Here is an 18,130-nt window from a genome sequence, read left to right on the forward strand (position 1 = left end):
CCTAAACAACATATTCAAAAGTCCCCCAAAAATCTGGCTTAAAGAAACGAATATGATACGTCATCAAAATTTTCTCTTCAGCTTTAAAACGGTATATCCTCTCAACATTTCAAAATAGAACTTCATTCTTGCTTCATTTCGCAAATAATATATTAGAAACTGTTATTTATAACGACCAATCCTCATACTAAATCAGGTGCGGATTTCTGGGGGACGGTGGGTTGTAATACTGCTACTTAGAGCTACTTTTAAAAGCTCCAAACTCTGGGATGGGTTTTATTTATATATAAAATAAGAAAATTTCCTCTTTTGTTTGGGGGCTATTGCCCCCTCTCAATCCGCCCTTGAACTAAATTGTCAACTTCAAATATGGCACCTTAAAGTAAAATAAATGTGTATTCTTGATTTATGATTTAAGATATTGTTCATACGTTTGAAACGAGAAGGTAGTAATTTTGTGTGGAACTAGCAGTGATCAACTATTTTAAAATAAACGCGTCATAATTAGTTAGCATGCTGTAAATGGTAGTAAATCGGATTTGTATTGCCAGTACGATATTGGAGTTAGCTTCTGCCAAATTCCTACCGTAAATAAATGTGAAGCTTGTAGCTTAGGAGATCTATGTATAAGACAGATGTGTCATCATCTTTTGACAACTTAATTTTTCAATACTGTAAAATATTTTTATATTTAATAATTCAATTAAATTGACTTGACTTCATGTTCTATATTGTGTCTTACTTAAACTTTCATTTTAAATCTAAATATTCAATCAGGAACTAATATTTTTGGTCCATGTTTTCTTCTGGAGGCCTGTCATGCAACATACCAGTAGAACTGCTATATTGTGGTAGTATTTGTTTTTAAGTTAATAATTATGTATAATTTTAATTTTATTTTTAATTAATGTTTATGTTGCAAGGATTGCAGTTTATAAAATATTAAGGTTAAGGTGATTAAGTGTTACAAATTAAGTATAATGCAAGTTGCGGAATATTATTATTTAATAGTTAGCGTAATAATATAAATAAAATATAAATAAAATGTTTTGTTGAGAGTTTGGCAATGCAGGAAGGTAATGCAAACAATGCGTTAATTTTTGCATAGGCCAAATATTGTACATTATAAAAAGAAAGATTGTAAGTTTTTGTAAACAATTTCCTCATATCCATAAATGTGTAAAATGTTCACAAAAGCTTACAATCTTTCTTTTTATAATGTACAGTATTTGGCCTATGCAAGAATTGACGCATTGTTTGCATTACCTTCCTGCATTGCCAGACTCTCAACGAAACATTTTATTTATATTTTATTTATATTATTACGCTGACTATTGAATAATAATATTCCGCAGCTTGCATTATACTTAATTTGTAACACTTAATCACCTTAACCTTAATATTTTATAAACTGCAATCCTTGCAACATAAACATTGATTAAAAATAAAATTAAAATTATACATAATTATTGACTTGAAAACGAATACTGCCACATGTCCCCCCTTAAAATCTTGGTTGCTATGCAATCCAAGCTAGACCTCTTAAGAGTGCGTTATTATATTGAATGTTTTGTAGATATATAATATAAAAATGAATAATGAAATATAAATATGAATTTGAAATTGAGTAGGATATGTGTAAATATGTAAAATAATAATATAGACAATAATTGATTTTTTTATTTAAAACATTAATGTTATAAATATATTTTTAATTTTTAATTATTTTTTTAATTAATAAAATTACATGAAGCAAAATTTTGAAATTTGTATTTATAAAAGTATACGCTTATGACATTTAGTGAGCTGTTAGAGAATTATTTGTTGATTATTATATTAACATAAGTATTTTGTGCAAATTTATATATATGTATATTTGTAGATATTTTGCATTGCAAAGTTTTTTGCAATGAAGCTTTTAGGTATTTTATTTTAGAATTTTTTATTATTTTTGTTGTTTATATGTGTTAATTTATGCATTTATTATCTGTATTAGTAACGGATGATGATTGTTTATTTTTATTTTTATGTATTTTAGAATTTAGAAGACAAAAATTTTTAATATATTATTAAAACATATAACGAGATACTTTGTATCGGTCCATAATTACATATATCTCGGGCAGAAAGTGCTTTTACACAAGCACTATACCTGTTATAATGTTAATTAAAAATAAAAAAGAAGAATGTTTTAATATATAAGAAATATACATTATTGTCTAGTTGGTTGCTATGTCGTTGTTTATATATACTTAACTTAACATGTTTGATTGCAAGACAGTTTGTGTGAATATACGTTAAAAGGTAATCAAAGAATAAATTATTTAATATTTATCATGAACTTGTAATTTCGTTAAAAGGTGATCATCTTAGTGAATATAACATCAGAAGATATTTTAAGGTATAAATGAGTATTGCCACTAGAGATATACTTATATTAACTGGACCAGGGTTAACGACTACCTTTGGTGAGTCGTTGTAAAATTTTTGGTTTACCTCACCCGGGATTCTTGTAAATTCATATCCCGAAGTCTAAGTAAGGGTGAATTTACCTTAGTAAGAAGGTTCATGAATACGAACTCAACTATTCTTAGAAGTGGTAGAGTAATTACAAGAAAAATCATGATTGGTGAGACAGTAGAGAATGAAACTGTTGAAGATGCTAACAACGGGCAGAATATAGCTCCTATTGCACCCGGAATGTTGACATTAGAAGAAAGAATTCTACTAGCATTACAGCGACAAGAACAACGACTAGAACAAAATTTAACTCAGATGTCCAAAGAGTTAAAACAAACGGTACAGCAAAAATCCGAAGAATTGAATGGACGACTAGAAACACAGTATGAAGAATTGGGTAGACGATTAGAACAAAAGTCCGAAGAAGCGAAACAATCTGTAATACAAGCTGTGACAGATATCACGTTACAATTCGACGAGAAGTTAAAAAGATTATCTGAAGATTGCAAGGATAATTACAATCATGTAATCCAAGAAGTTAATATTGTAAAAAAAGATTTTGAAGTAATCGAATCTTCTGTTCGTCATCAAAAGATTCAGATGACAGATAATTCTAACCAAATACGTGCAAATACACAATTGATATCTACCTTACAGGAGGAAATTAGGACGTTACAGATTAAAGACAACGCATACAACAACAACATGGTTAATGATCGATTGGAGTTCCCTCATTCACAAGAGACGACCTCGCATTCACCCGCAGTAGATCGACGTGGACCTTGCGTTATCTCTTCTTCAAGTAACCCATCCGATGAGGATATTATTTTGGAAAGAATTCAACCAAGGAATACAAATGGGCGGAAAAGAGATGGTGGAACCACACATAACGCAGTAGGTAGAAATTTTCACTCAACACGAACACGAAACGGTGAAAGAAATGTAAAGTTAAGTGTAAAAATGAGCAAAATACGTGCTATGAGTAAGTTTAGTGGTAGATGTAATGAAAATGCTACTTCTTTCCTAGAAAAATTTCAGGACGAATGCAGTATAATGTGTATAGATAAATCTCAATATATGAAACTAATCCCTCATTTATTACTTCCACCGTGTTCTTTATGGTTTAAAGCGGTACGGGAACACGTCAACACATATGAGGAATTCAAGGCAGCGCTGATTGCAAATTATGAGAATGACTTTCTACTTGCAAACAGAGACGCTACGATTAGAAATCAACCTTTTAATCCTCGCTTGCACAAATCTGTTGTTGATTTTGTTGTGAATACGTATAATGAATTAAAAATCGTAAATCCACTACAATCTGAATCTAGAGTGATCGCATCTATTCGAAATCTACTACCGTTTAAATTACAACAAATCCTGTTTTCTACGCAATGCATGAGTTTTAATCATCTATTGATGCTTGTTCAATGTTATGAAACTCAATACCAGGCACAGAATCATCAAGCGGGAATAGGCAAAATTAAAAACAATTCAGATAACTTTAGATCAGTACCAGTCCGGAATCTAAATATCCGTAATGTAGACGATACGGAACATAACCTAAATCGAGTAAATTTAAACAATCAGAACAATCAGAATAGGCCAAGGTATGATGGGAACACACCTAACCTAACTAATCGTGACAATAATTATGTCAGACCATTTAACCAAAGTAGATTCAAAAACAGACGAAATACATGGCGAAATTCTAGAAATACTGTAAACTACATTGATAGACGTAACCGTAGTTCAAGAGATAGCACTTCGTATCAAAATCAAAATAATGAGACAATTCCTGTACAGAATAATAATGCGGGACATAATCATGATTGTGCGGTACAATGTACTTTATTGGAATCATATACAAGTACGAATCTAAACTGATTGCAGTTGATGTGGTAGGGGTTAAACCCATATCAGCTATTGATTCTTATGAATATTTACGTGTGAAAATAAATTTAATTCCTTCTTTTCGTTCACTCGAGCATAGATTATTATATCTACCTTTGGCGAATCGTTGTGTTGTTATTGATTAAAAACAAAGGTTATTTATATTATATTGATTTATGTTGAAACTTTATTGTCAAAGATTATATTCAGTAGAAGGTACATTCTATTAAGCTAATTATCCGACGACTGTACTCATGTGTCACCTTATATGATACTTGGATAAGATTCTTTTGTATCATGACGCCTTGTTGATATGATGTATACTTTAAAATACCATCTTACGTAATTGTTATATAATGCGCCCTGGAAAGAGCAAACATTTTTTTTCCATGACCGTTTTTAATGATGAATGAAATCGTTGATCATTGTAATTTGTGTTTTAAAATGTAATTATCTCTTACGCTTTTGATTTCGTATCCTTCGTTGATTGTATTAGTAAGCGACGACATTTTTAATGATAAAAGATAAATAATAATGGAATAAAAGTTTTAATTATAAATGTACTTATATGAAGGAAACTTAATGAAGTTATATATGAAGGGCGATCAAAATGTAGAGAACACAATTATTATCATGTCATTATTATAAACGGACCAGTGGTTCTTAAATATAAAAGTCAAGCTCCCTTGTAACTTTTATATTTAGTCCCTTTATCGGGCGACATTTTATATAACGAGATACTTTGTATCGGTCCATAATTACATATATCTCGGGCAGAAAGTGCTTTTACACAAGCACTATACCTGTTATAATGTTAATTAAAAATAAAAAAAGAAGAATGTTTTAATATATAAGAAATATACATTATTGTCTAGTTGGTTGCTATGTCGTTGTTTATATATACTTAACTTAACATGTTTGATTGCAAGACAGTTTGTGTGAATATACGTTAAAAGGTAATCAAAGAATAAATTATTTAATATTTATCATGAACTTGTAATTTCGTTAAAAGGTGATCATCTTAGTGAATATAACATCAGAAGATATTTTAAGGTATAAATGAGTATTGCCACTAGAGATATACTTATATTAACTGGACCAGGGTTAACGGCTACCTTTGGTGAGTCGTTGTAAACATATATATTGATATTATTATTGTAGCATTAAAAAAATTGAAAATATAATTGTTTTATTTTTTTTATAAAAATTGAACATTGAAATTTTAATGTTGGGGAAATAAAATTTTGTTGTAGGGTGTTTGTTATATTGCAATAGTTTTAGGCTAGCAATTGTTGTTTTAGCACTATTTAATTAATGTTAAGATTATTTTTGCTCCAACAAATTTGTTTGCGCGTCGGTTTGGTTTGGTGAACATTGGTTGTTAATATGTATTATGAAATTTTAGTTATTTTGTTAAAAATATTGTTTTAATAACACAATGACATTACAAGATGTGTTGGAGTTTTTATTTTTTATGTTGAATGTTTAATGGGTATATTAAAATTTGTTTTATTTTGTGACATGTATATGTGTGATTTTATATATTTTATTAGTGTTATTTGTATTTTAGAATTTGTGCTATTATTTGATTTTGTTATATTTGATTGGCTTTTTTTTATTAATTAAATATTAAAATGTGGTGTAAAATATTATTAAGTAATAAATATAATTTAGTGAATATAAATAATTATTTTATGAATATAAATAATGGATTATATAATGGATTATATAATGGATTAATATTTATATTGGTGAGTATAAAATTTTTATATATTTAAAATACGGATATATAATTGAATATTATGTTTATTTATTTATATTTAATTTATAAATATTATTATTATTATTTTTAATGCTTGATAATTGTATATAAAAATTGATTGAGATTTAGGGAAATTGATGGAATTATATATTTTTTTGAGATTTGATGAGGTTTTGGTTGTTAAAAACGGCTGCTTGCTTAGCCGTTTATTTTAATTAAAATTTGGCTATAGTTAATATATTTATTATTTATATGCTTTTAAAATTTGACTATTTCGCTGTTTTTAACTAAACTTTTAAAAACTTGATTATGTAGACTACTAAGGACTAATTTTTGCTGATTTTAAAAGCTGTTTTAAGACTTTTGAAGACTGTGTTGAACTGACTGTCCACTGCTGTCCCAAACTGACTGTTTCCACAACTGTTCCAGACTGACTGTCAATATTTACTGTTGTTTAGATTATACAGGGTGGCCCAAAAGTAAATATACAGTCCAGTACTGACTGGCTCATGGCATTTTATATGATGTACTTATTGTTGCCTATAAAAGCAGTAACTTACAGTTTCTTCATTATTTGTTTTTAATCTCTTTTCATTCATACCTTAAGCTTGGATATTTGGTTTTGTAAAGACAGGATTTTTGTAATGGTTTTATTTATTAGATATCGAAGAATTTAATGAAAGAACTTTACAATTTCGTTCGCAAGTGAAATTACAATCACATCAACCAATTTGCAGGATAATTTCAATTTCGGAGACAGTTTCGTTTCGGATGCGAATTAACTACTGTCTATTAGAATCCATCTTCAATCCTTACTGATTTTATTTGATTTTGATTCTTGGTGATAAGTAAACGCCGTTTCATTGCTGAAACTCGTAAAAAAAAATCCGGACATTAATGTTTCGTTAACAGATTGCCTTCCCATAGTTCTCATGCATTGACGGTGTCTTTCTTCCTCTACAGTAGGTTACCATTAATATCGCAGCCATAGAAATCAAGAAGAATGGGCGCTCTTGTATATCTTCATTCCTGCGTTGCTTTATAATTTCTTCATATTACATCTGATCTGTTAAACATACTTACACGTTTTCTTAAAGGAGATTTTACTCAAAATTGAATTGAAAACTACATTTCCTCCCTTCCTAAACAGAGAAGAAATTGTATCACACCCAGTTATGGCACGTACTACAGAGATAGAATATTAGAAAGAACTTCCATGAGGCTAACAGTTTCATTACTCGTGTAGTTTGTGAGAGTATTTTCCCATTTACTATCATCCAAAACTTAGCATACTTCGACAATTGCATGCAGCCGAGGGGACTAAAAAATTATCATAATATCCTTTCCTACAAGAACTGACAATACTTGTATTCTCGTTATGGTCACTGATGCTGAAATCGTTTTAAGAAGTTTGCATCGGCGGAACTTTTAAGTACAATGAAACCTCCTGAGAAATACATTAGACGGTTTAAGATTGTCAATTATATCCTCCGTTACTAGTTCCTTAATATTCCTTGGGGTCTCTCCTGTACTTGGCATCTTTCATCATTAAATTTGAATATTAATCGAAAACTGCATTTAACCCTGTGTCCATAGCGTTACTCAATGTATGTAATATATTGGAGATATATCCGATGAAAGTTAGCAGTAATAAAGGGGCAGAATGATCTCACTTTTGCATCCTTGGTTCCCTGGTCCAGCGGTCATGGTTCCTATCCAAGGGCTTTGGCCAGGAGTGCATAGGACCACCACCTCTAAATTTTGACAAAGATACCTTTACCCACCTCTAAAATTTGGGTGCGGTACCTAAGATCACTCCCAATAAATTTCTGAAATTGACAAATTTAAAAATTTAGTATGGTTGTATAGATGTACTTCTGTAAGTTTTATGGGTTCATCTCGTTCCCTTTACATGTGTAAAATGTCAAAAATGTAAATTTCGGAGGTTTTTAACCCAATTTCTCCTCTTTGATGACGTCTTATTACCTTACATGGTTATATCGGTGTGTGTAGGGGTCCATTTCCTTTTAAAAGACATGTGTACATTGGTGCACCTCTCGTAAAATTTGGAAGGAGCACCTAGTACCATTCATTAAATTTGGGAATTGTCAAAGTAATAAGTGATAAATGTTTACTGGGACCTTGATATATATCACTGCTAATTTGAGTGGTCCGTCCCTTTCTCTATTATTGGTATATAATTGCCAAAAATTTAAAATTTTGAGTTTTTTGATAGCGTTTTGTAGATAATATTATTACAAATCTTTAAGTAACATTTTTTCAGACCTAGAAGCAGAACACAAATAATAATTTGAATGTTGATTATTGTACTTATAACTGTTATTTTTAGATTGAACTTACTTAAACAATAAAACAATTGAAATAATTTTCGCTTCCGAAAACTAGTGAGGATCATCTGAGTTCCTCCGGTCCTGCCCCACCACAACTACTTGGTCTCACCCCACTTATACTTGTTATACAAAAGCATAGGTTTACATAATAAATATTACTTAAGCGTCAAAACAATCCTTATTAAATGTTGTATGAATAACGCTATTTACTTGCTTATTCTCTGCATACATTAAAGAGAACTTGAAGCTCTAACATGCAAAGCTCAAAATACAAATGAATGAAAACAAAAAAATTGCTGACACATCACAATTGATTTCAGACGATCACTGTGTTCGTCACTTCTTCTTCTCCACTAGTAGTACCTAGTTCAGCCACTTAGGGCCAGATGATGTTCATTTACCTTGAAAAGTTGTACCAAGTTTTTACCCGACTGTTCGGTTCTACTTCACCTTCGCCTACGTTGTGTAATGTTTTGAGTTTCATATTGTGGAAGTCCAATAAATATTGAAATGCACTTATATTTACCAGTGATAAGGTACTCCTATAAAGGGATGTTCGCAGGTCTTATTTCAGGAGATTCAAATTTAATAAAAGATTAAATTATATTAAAATTGTAAAATAACCCCTAAAATTAGACTAAACTTACAGAAAAATCGGGATCTGAGCCCTTAGGACACACCTATTCCGTATGTTCCTGTCACGAAGTACACCTGACTCAGTACGTTTGAATCTATAATATCTTTATGTATTTTGACTTGATATAGTAGATTTGCAAACAAAATTTGCGTCAGGAAATGAACTCATTAGCTCGAATATTAACATGTCAACTTCTTGTGTGTGGTATATGTCACGTTCTTTGTAGATCATCTCCAATAGCTTTACCAAATCTTGCTACAGATTTTTCCGAACAGTGTAATTTCAAACATTTCTAGGAAGATTGGTAAGTGTGGGAGTGATTGTCTATGAAAAAAATACACAATTTTTAAAGAAAACATTAAAATACAATTGAATAAAAAAATATGTTTTTTATCACATTCAGAAGGTAATTACTCATACACTCTCCCTAACACATGTTAGTACTGATTTAAGCCTGTTGCTCCACATTTGGTGATTGCAAGATTTTACGGAGGATGTGCTGGAATTACAAAGTGCATATAACATAGTTGAGCTTCATCAAAGGCTTTTCAGACTATTTTCTCAAATACGTAACGTTTCATACAAGACCTCCACGAGAATATCTACAATGGTTAGTTAGTTTACTCTTCAAAACAGTTTTTTTAAAGAAAATTTTACAAAATACCACATATGTGATATTGTTGCTATTTTATAAACAAATATTTCATTAATAACACTAACTTACACAGAGAAAAATCTGTTCTCCGGAGAGTGGTATATTGTACAAATATACGGAATTATCTTGCTTGCTACAGAATTCAGTACGGAGCATATGTTATCCGTATGCTACATAGGTACTCCGCTTAGATGTTACATCATGCCGTTCAGGATGTCTGATATCTAACAGTTTTCCTTATATTACATACATATATGTATGTTACCTTGTCAGCTATATGTTATACACATCCATTTGTATGTGAGATCCTCACCGCCTATATTGTTTCATGGGCAAAGTACTTACAGATAGAACACTTATACAGAAGTATCATAAAATATGCCTTATTAGTTATAGTTTGCTGGACGTTAAGTCCAAAACTACAGGATTTATAAATGTAACATACGATTTTAAGTACGCTACATACATTTTTTCTTAGTGTATGACATCAGTCATGTCTTATGGAAAAATCTACAAGGAATAGCTGATGTTTGGGGACGAGTTTGATATGGGTGAAGTTATCCGAAAACTTCCTAGAGTTTTGTTCCTATTTCACAATAAAAATGTGTAATTAATAACAGCAACATAACATGATTTATTTTAAAGAATTGGGAAGGAAAAGCCTAGTGCGGTGTCCTGTACGTTTATTTTCTATCTCAGCAAGAACGACCCTGAATGTTTCTTTGCTGAATATCCAATAACTAAAAGTATTTTTTGTGTGTGTTTACGATAGTTACAACAATACTTTTGAGGGCCGCGGTGGCTCAGTGGTAGAGCGCTCACCTCTGGTGCTTGGGGTCCTGGGTTCGATCCCAGCCCCCGCCAAGTGGACTTTGTGGTGGACAAACACCGCGTGCGTGGGTTTTTTCGGGGTTCTCCCGTTTCCTCCCACTTTCTTCATTCCACCATTTCATTCATTACTCATCTTCACCGTCTCCTTTAACCTAACCTGCATAACTGTGGGACGTAAAACTCAGAGATTTCATTTCATTTCAACAATACTTTTGAAACACACACACACACACACAAACATACATATATATATATATATATATATATATATATATATATATATATATATATATATATATATATATATATATATATATATATATATATATATATATATATATATATGACAAAGGGGAAGGGTATTCTGGACTGTAAAATCATTGTGTGTACAACACATTTATGAGTTGTTTTCGACTTCATTACCTGTTTTGAAATTATATCACATTTATTTATGCTGTAAAAATGGAAATCACAGACCTAGAAGTTACCAAAAAATAATAATTGCAATAAAACTATTTATATGTATAATATTTAGAACTCCCTTTAAAACTTTGGCTTTACAATTTAAGTTGAAATATATATTTTTTGTTTACTATTTTGATAAGTATCATATATTCGTTTATAGCTGAGTAAGATTCTAGCAGACAATTTTCATACGCTATTAAAACATTACTTGTACACTAACGTGTCGATGGCCAGCCCTCATGTCAAACAGTAACTTCATTCGCTTATCTTGTGGGTCCAGGTAAATGGCAACGTTGAATTTTCATTTAACATTCTGGCATAAAGAATGCACAGCCCAAATGGCTCGTCCGATTTAAAAATAAAAGTCCTTCCCTTCAAATTGAAAACATTATACTTGGAGACGGTTTCCCGTCTTTCATTTCGTTGTAACTCTGACAATAACAGAGTTACCCTATGTCAGGGTACTTTCGAGACACCCTGTGTATGTGTGTGTGTTATTTTTTCCCTAGTAGAACACGTTTATAACCACACAAAAATTATGAAAGAATATTCCGGGTGCCACAATTTGTCATGTGCCTCACCGTTGAAGTTCCGTTCTTCGAACTACGATGGTTTATGACTCGATGAAGACTGATTTCACAGTAATGCAAATCCTATCTCCCAGGGCTTTAGGGAAATAAGATCCCCTAAACCGTGAGAACAAATAAAAATTTATTTTATTCGCACTTGTATTCGTGTATTCACATGCTGCAATGCTGAAAAAGAATTTTGCTCTAATTTTTGGTTTGTAGGGACGAACTAGACTGATTTTCACTTTCCATGAAAGTTGGATAATAATAATAATAATAATAATAATAATAATAATAATAATAATAATAATAATAATAATAATAATCATCATCATCATAATCATAATCATAATCATAATCATAATACAAGAAATAAACAAACATATTGAATTTAAAATTTTGGTTCAAAATCATGAAAATCAGTTCAATTCAGTCCATGATAGATAGAATAAGAAAATTGCCTACGTTGCCTTCTTATTTGAGCCTAACAGACTAAAAAGAAATGTTATTTTCGAGATTAGGGATGAAATTCGTTCATGAAAGAAAAAGTTTACGAATTTAGGTTAACAATGTAATAAAAGCATTAATGAGTAAAAACAAACAAAAAACGTTTAAATAAAAAAAAATCAAGTATGACGAAAACTAACACTGAATTTAGAATTTTATAATAACAGATATGAAGGATAAGGCATTAGGCCTTAGCACCAAAATCAATTTGAGTTAAGTAGATAACATTTCTGCTTTCTTTCTTGACCTATAGCTTGAATTAATTATTACAATTAACCTGACACACATAAATAAGCTAATGAAACCGATATCCACAACCAGTCCTACATGGAATTTATGATTGTTTATCCTTACACAATGAGCTCTTATAATTTTTTACAATACAAAACTGGTTAATTTACAACCTTACATTTGAAAATACTTAGTCAGGTGACATTGGATAATAAGCATACGATTAACGTTGATCAGCTGATACTTTAGGACTAACTATATTTCCAGGATTATGAATTTAAGATTTATTTATAGTTTGATGGGATCTAAATTTAACTACCTACGATTTAGGTGCCGTAAAAAAATAAGTGGAATAATCTAGAATTCGTGTATAAGGTGAAATAAGTTGAAATAAGTCGAAATAAGTCATGACTTTGATTTAAGATTTGGTAAGAAATTTGAAAGAAAAAGAGAATGACCTAAAGAAACTAAGTAAGCCTATACCTGGCTTCTAATGATTTCTAATCATAACTGAGATTGGGAGATAATTACACCAGATATAAAATTTGATATCAACATAAATAGCAAGAATATATCATACATACTTAATATCAATGCGAGTAATATTGTTATTTAACCATGCATAACATATACACACACATATATTGGCGAATATAGAAAAATATAAAGACACAAATATATATAGATAAATCATAAATATAAGCAAGCATACATACACAGAATACAATTAATACTCAAATATTCATATTAAATGCAAAGACGTCTTTTAAGAGATTCTCAGGCAAATGTGTCTAGTTTTCATGTTTTTTCTTACGTTACAACAGTAGCATATGCATATAGCCGTAGAGTGTCGTCAATTAGAGTGATCTATGCGCATAGCCTTCTGATCGCTCTATTGTTTAGAGGATCAGAATGATACATTAAATGTGGCTTTACTTAGCCTCCTTCATGCTTATTAGCCAAAACGTATTCCTCGTGACAAAAATATATTTGTTCCGTTTTATTGACGGATTCCATATCTCTAACACAAAAATGACTGATCGTGAGATTATTTACGTTTTTCTAATCACTAATTAACCTTTGAGTTTTCTACGTAAAATACTTTCATTGAGACATGACAACAGATCGTTCATTAAACTCCTATTAGTATATTGAAACAAATTAATTAAGTTACCAACTCCTGGATGAATAACTTTACAACCACTGTGATTTTATACAATTTTAAACAATACACTAATCGCAGTTCTAGAAAATATATCCAGCTTTATTTCTAATTACCTTACATTCAAAGAGTGCTTGTCAATAGCGTAGATGACGCAATTTCACTTCATGCAAGTTTAAATCTTATAAATTAAATACTTAGATTGCCTTCTTTTATCGAAAATTTGCAATTCGAACTACTAAAAATCTACATGTCATTTTGTTTACATTTAGTTTCTCTTTCTTTATCCACTATCCACAATTATGAATCATAATTGACAAAAGGAAAAATTATGTGAATTAATCTGTCTTTAATGAGAACGATGAAGTCACTAATATCACATAACAAATATAGAAATAAAATTACAAAAGTGTCTCTATAGTTCAATGTAACCTATTTTAAGGTAAAAATTCTAATTTTTTCTGGCTGAAGTTCGAACTAAAGCACCTATTCTCAATGCGATGAAATCATGTTTTGAAATATCAACTATTTCTGGCTTTAATTTCTGTAGAGAAGGTCTTGCATCTTTATTTAATGCTGAGAATCGGCCTTTCAACGCAATAAAATAATTTAGGTGGGTCCTACCTTTCGTTGTTGCCACTGTGCTGACCACTTTCGTTGTTGCCACTACGCTGACTACACACACACAGGGGTCCTTACGTTTCTTTGTTTCGTGCCTGCGCGACGAATGTCCTGGGTCCTGAGTTCTCTCCTCGGACTTCTCTTGTGCCTTCCTCCTAAACTGCCAGGGTTGACGCGCTTTGGTTAGTCCATCTCCACCGAAACAGGACTTTCGTCGATCCATCACTCCAATAATGAACTTACTACACCAGCATTTTCAAATATTACACTGCACCACCATTAATGCTTCAAGTTCGAGTGTAATGTTACGCGGATTAATTTCATTTTGTCTTGAAGTGTTTTAAGAAGTGTTCATGCTAGCTAATGGTGTATGATTAAGAATAGTCTAAGTGCTTTCCGGAAGGACGCAATCAACTTTAAAGCTTGTTTTTCTGACTATTAATCTTCGTTAACCATGTCCGTTGTCTGGAGTGTTTGCAAATATATTTTTATGCGTGAAAATGTCTCACCCACTCAAAATGTATGTGAATCCTTCGAAGTTTTTCGAAGTTTAGCGTTCCGGATTAAGAAAATTTACGCATAAATGTATATACTTTAGTGCTGCTGAAAATCGGCACTGGGATGTTTTCTAAATTAGCTGCTCATCGTTGTAGTTGACGTGTGTTGTATATGCTTGAGTGTACCTAGGTAGTGTATGGAATTTTTGTGTATGACCGAATTTGTATCGCATTTGTTTCCGGTCTCCGACTAACTACTACTGACTTGGAATTTTGAATTCTCAACTCGCCGATCTTTTAGGACACGCCTCTAACTGCGTTTTTGATTTCCTCCTTTTTCTCTCATTCGTCAAATAAGTTTGGTGTCCTCAATTTTGTTTTATTCGTATCCGCCCACTTACGGTGCTCTAGCGTCGTCTCTTCAGAGTACGTATTTTTTTTTTTTAATTTCGCAAGTTGTATTTAAAATTTTTATGAGGGTTCATTTGGAAACTTTTAATCTGGTTCGTGCTCTTGGACCAACTTACAAACCTGTGCGAAAATTTTATCTAGGTTCTACGGGGAGACATCCTGACGGAGGTGTGTGTTTCACAAATTCATAGAGATTAATTTGTACTACGATTCTATTCAGTTTGACCAGACTAATATATTTCTCCTCTTTCACAGAAAGATGTTAAAAGCTCTTCTGTTTCTTTCCTTGGGTTCACGAAGGAAGTGTGGTCTTGTGTGGCTTCAGACGTTCAACAAGTATTGTTATTGGGACAAAAGAAGGGGCCGTGCAGCAACGACAGGTATACAGAATTTTAAAAAATCTTACATTTGGATAGGGAAAGAAAATAAAGAATGCTATTTCAGTTAACTTTGCTTTTCAACAAACAAAATTTAAAATGACATTCGCTAAAGTTGTTTAAATCATATGCATAATTAAAATAAAAGAGTTTATTTAAAATTAAATAAAAATGAGGCAACTGTCATAATTTTACCAAACGGAATGAACTTTTGTCGTCCATTGTACAATCTTTTCTATCTGTTTTTGATTTATATTATATCAAAAAGACAAAAAAAGGTGGAATCAATTCAATTTTTTTTAATGTTCCGTACAAAGGTATTTACATTTTTTCTAAATTTAGTTACTAACTAAAATTTAATTGAAATAGAAAGTCTACATAATTGAAAAATGTTTGTTCTCTTTTTTATATTGAACACAAAGAAGCACTATAATCCCGTAACTTTGGAATACCATACATAAAGAAGAGACAATGGTTTTGTTTAAAAAAACGAAATAATGCACCTTAACACTGTGCTTTAGAAGCGGAGTAACACACACACACACAACCAGAAGAGGAAAATAAAACTCTTCTGTCTAAGTATAGAAAAAGAGGAATATATTTTGAAAAAAAGCACAAACACACTCATTTTATGATACTGATTGCTTGTTAATTACTATTGTCAAGATTAGTTTAATACCCGCCCCTCTGACAACATTGTTACGCCCATGAACAATGGTAATCACATAAATTTCTGCCATTGTTTCTGGTCTTCCATTGTTGGGGGAAAGTGCAGTTAGAATGGCTGATTCTCGAGTCTGACCATAAACTTTAGCTCTTGCTTCCAGCAGTCTTTTGTGCCTCGTACAATAGGACCTTCTCTTCTTCAATGGCGGCCCAAAGAGAGCGTTCTTCTATTCTTTCAGCACATTTTTGTATTTTACACATTACGTATATGAAAAGGACGTATACAACTTTACGCGTAAATTGTTCATTTTTGTCTAGTTGACTCTATTTTTTCTTTTGGTACTTGTGTCTGTATTTTCCGAGGAAAATACGAATATATATATATATATATATATATATATATATATATATATATATATATATATATATATATATATATATATATATATATATATATATATATATATATATATATATATGACAAAAGAGGGATATTCTGGACTATAATGCCATTATGCATACAACACATTTATGAGTTGTTTTCGACTTCATTACCTGTTTTGAATTGTTCCCGTAAAATGCAGCGTGAGGTGTTTGTTCACATAAACACTCATACAGTGAATTAATGAAGTTAAAATGGGTGTTGTCTCTTCATTAGCTCAGTATTCGTGGCTCAAAATTTGAATATTGGAGTTTACATTCTATATATCTTGTTTTAAAAAAAAAATCAGTACATTTAGGAATCATACGGAAACCCCAAACGAGGTTAATTTATGGAAATAAGGAATGCTATTCATAAGTTAAAGAAACACTAAAAAAACTAGTAAATTATTCAATGCTTTATTGTATTTTTTTTACTCCAGTAGAGAGAGAAATTCTCCAAGTTTATTGCAAGAATTAAGTCCACACCCATACTTGACACAAGGAAACAATAGTAACTATGGTTACCAACCAACTAACTTATATTTTACAGGCTGACCGGTACTTCTGTCAGGCTTAGCTATACAGGGTGAACCTGAAAGATGTGCAGAAACTCCGGGAGGTTGTTTCGTAACAGCAAAAGAAGACAAAACGTTCTCTTGCATGTTGTCGAATTCCGCGTCGTGTACGCTGTGCACGTATTTCTATTCTGTTTTAATTGTCAGGATTCGAGTTTTGATTCCAAGTTGGCACTCTTGTCACTGGTACAGGATACGGAATTTGACAACATGCGTGAGGACTTTTTGTCTTCTTTTGATGTCACGAATCACCTTCCGAAGTATGTGCATATCTTTCTGTTCCGTTCCAATTGTCAGGATTCGAGTTTTGATTCCAAGTTGACACCCCTGTCACTCGTACAGGATACAAAATTCGACAACAAGCAAGATGACATTTTGTTGTTTCCTCTGTCACAAATCACTTCCCAAAGTATGTATACATCTATATATCTTTCAGTTTAACCCTGTATATTACAAAGTTTAAAATGCAATTATTCTTTTCCTGTTTTGAACATTATGAGCGTTTGCCAGAATTTTGTTTTTCATGACAACTCTAACAGTAACAAACATGGAGTACAGTGATATTAAGCAGTCATTGCAATTACCTTTTCCGTTGTGATTTGAATATCTTATTCTCATATAGAGTCCACTACACTGTTTACTCCGAAAAGCAAAAATCTGTACTTACACACTCAGCAGAAAAAGTATCTGCTTCTTTCCGCTAGAACAGCATTTGGTCTAGTATTTCAGCTTCCATCACAAATGCCTGAACAAATACAACTCAATTTAGACCTAAACTTTCAACAGCAGACTACAAAAGGCTTTTACTGTTGATTTAATTCATAAAAAATAATTTCTCCATTTTGAGATTAAGCTCTATTGCTTGGAGCATGTTGATCAATGACTGTTATATACCCTTGCTATTATAACTCATTGGAAACATTATGTATGATTTAACTATATTTTGTATGTGAAAAAACAAAACACTCTTACATGAGTTAAAAAATGGTTGAAATTAACTGAAAGCATCAAATCTGGAAAGATGACAGAAATAAGTT

Source organism: Thermobia domestica, chromosome 10 (assembly GCF_964235325.1).
Source record: "Thermobia domestica chromosome 10, izTheDome1.hap1.1, whole genome shotgun sequence".
Taxonomy (NCBI): Eukaryota; Metazoa; Arthropoda; class Insecta; order Zygentoma; family Lepismatidae; genus Thermobia; species Thermobia domestica.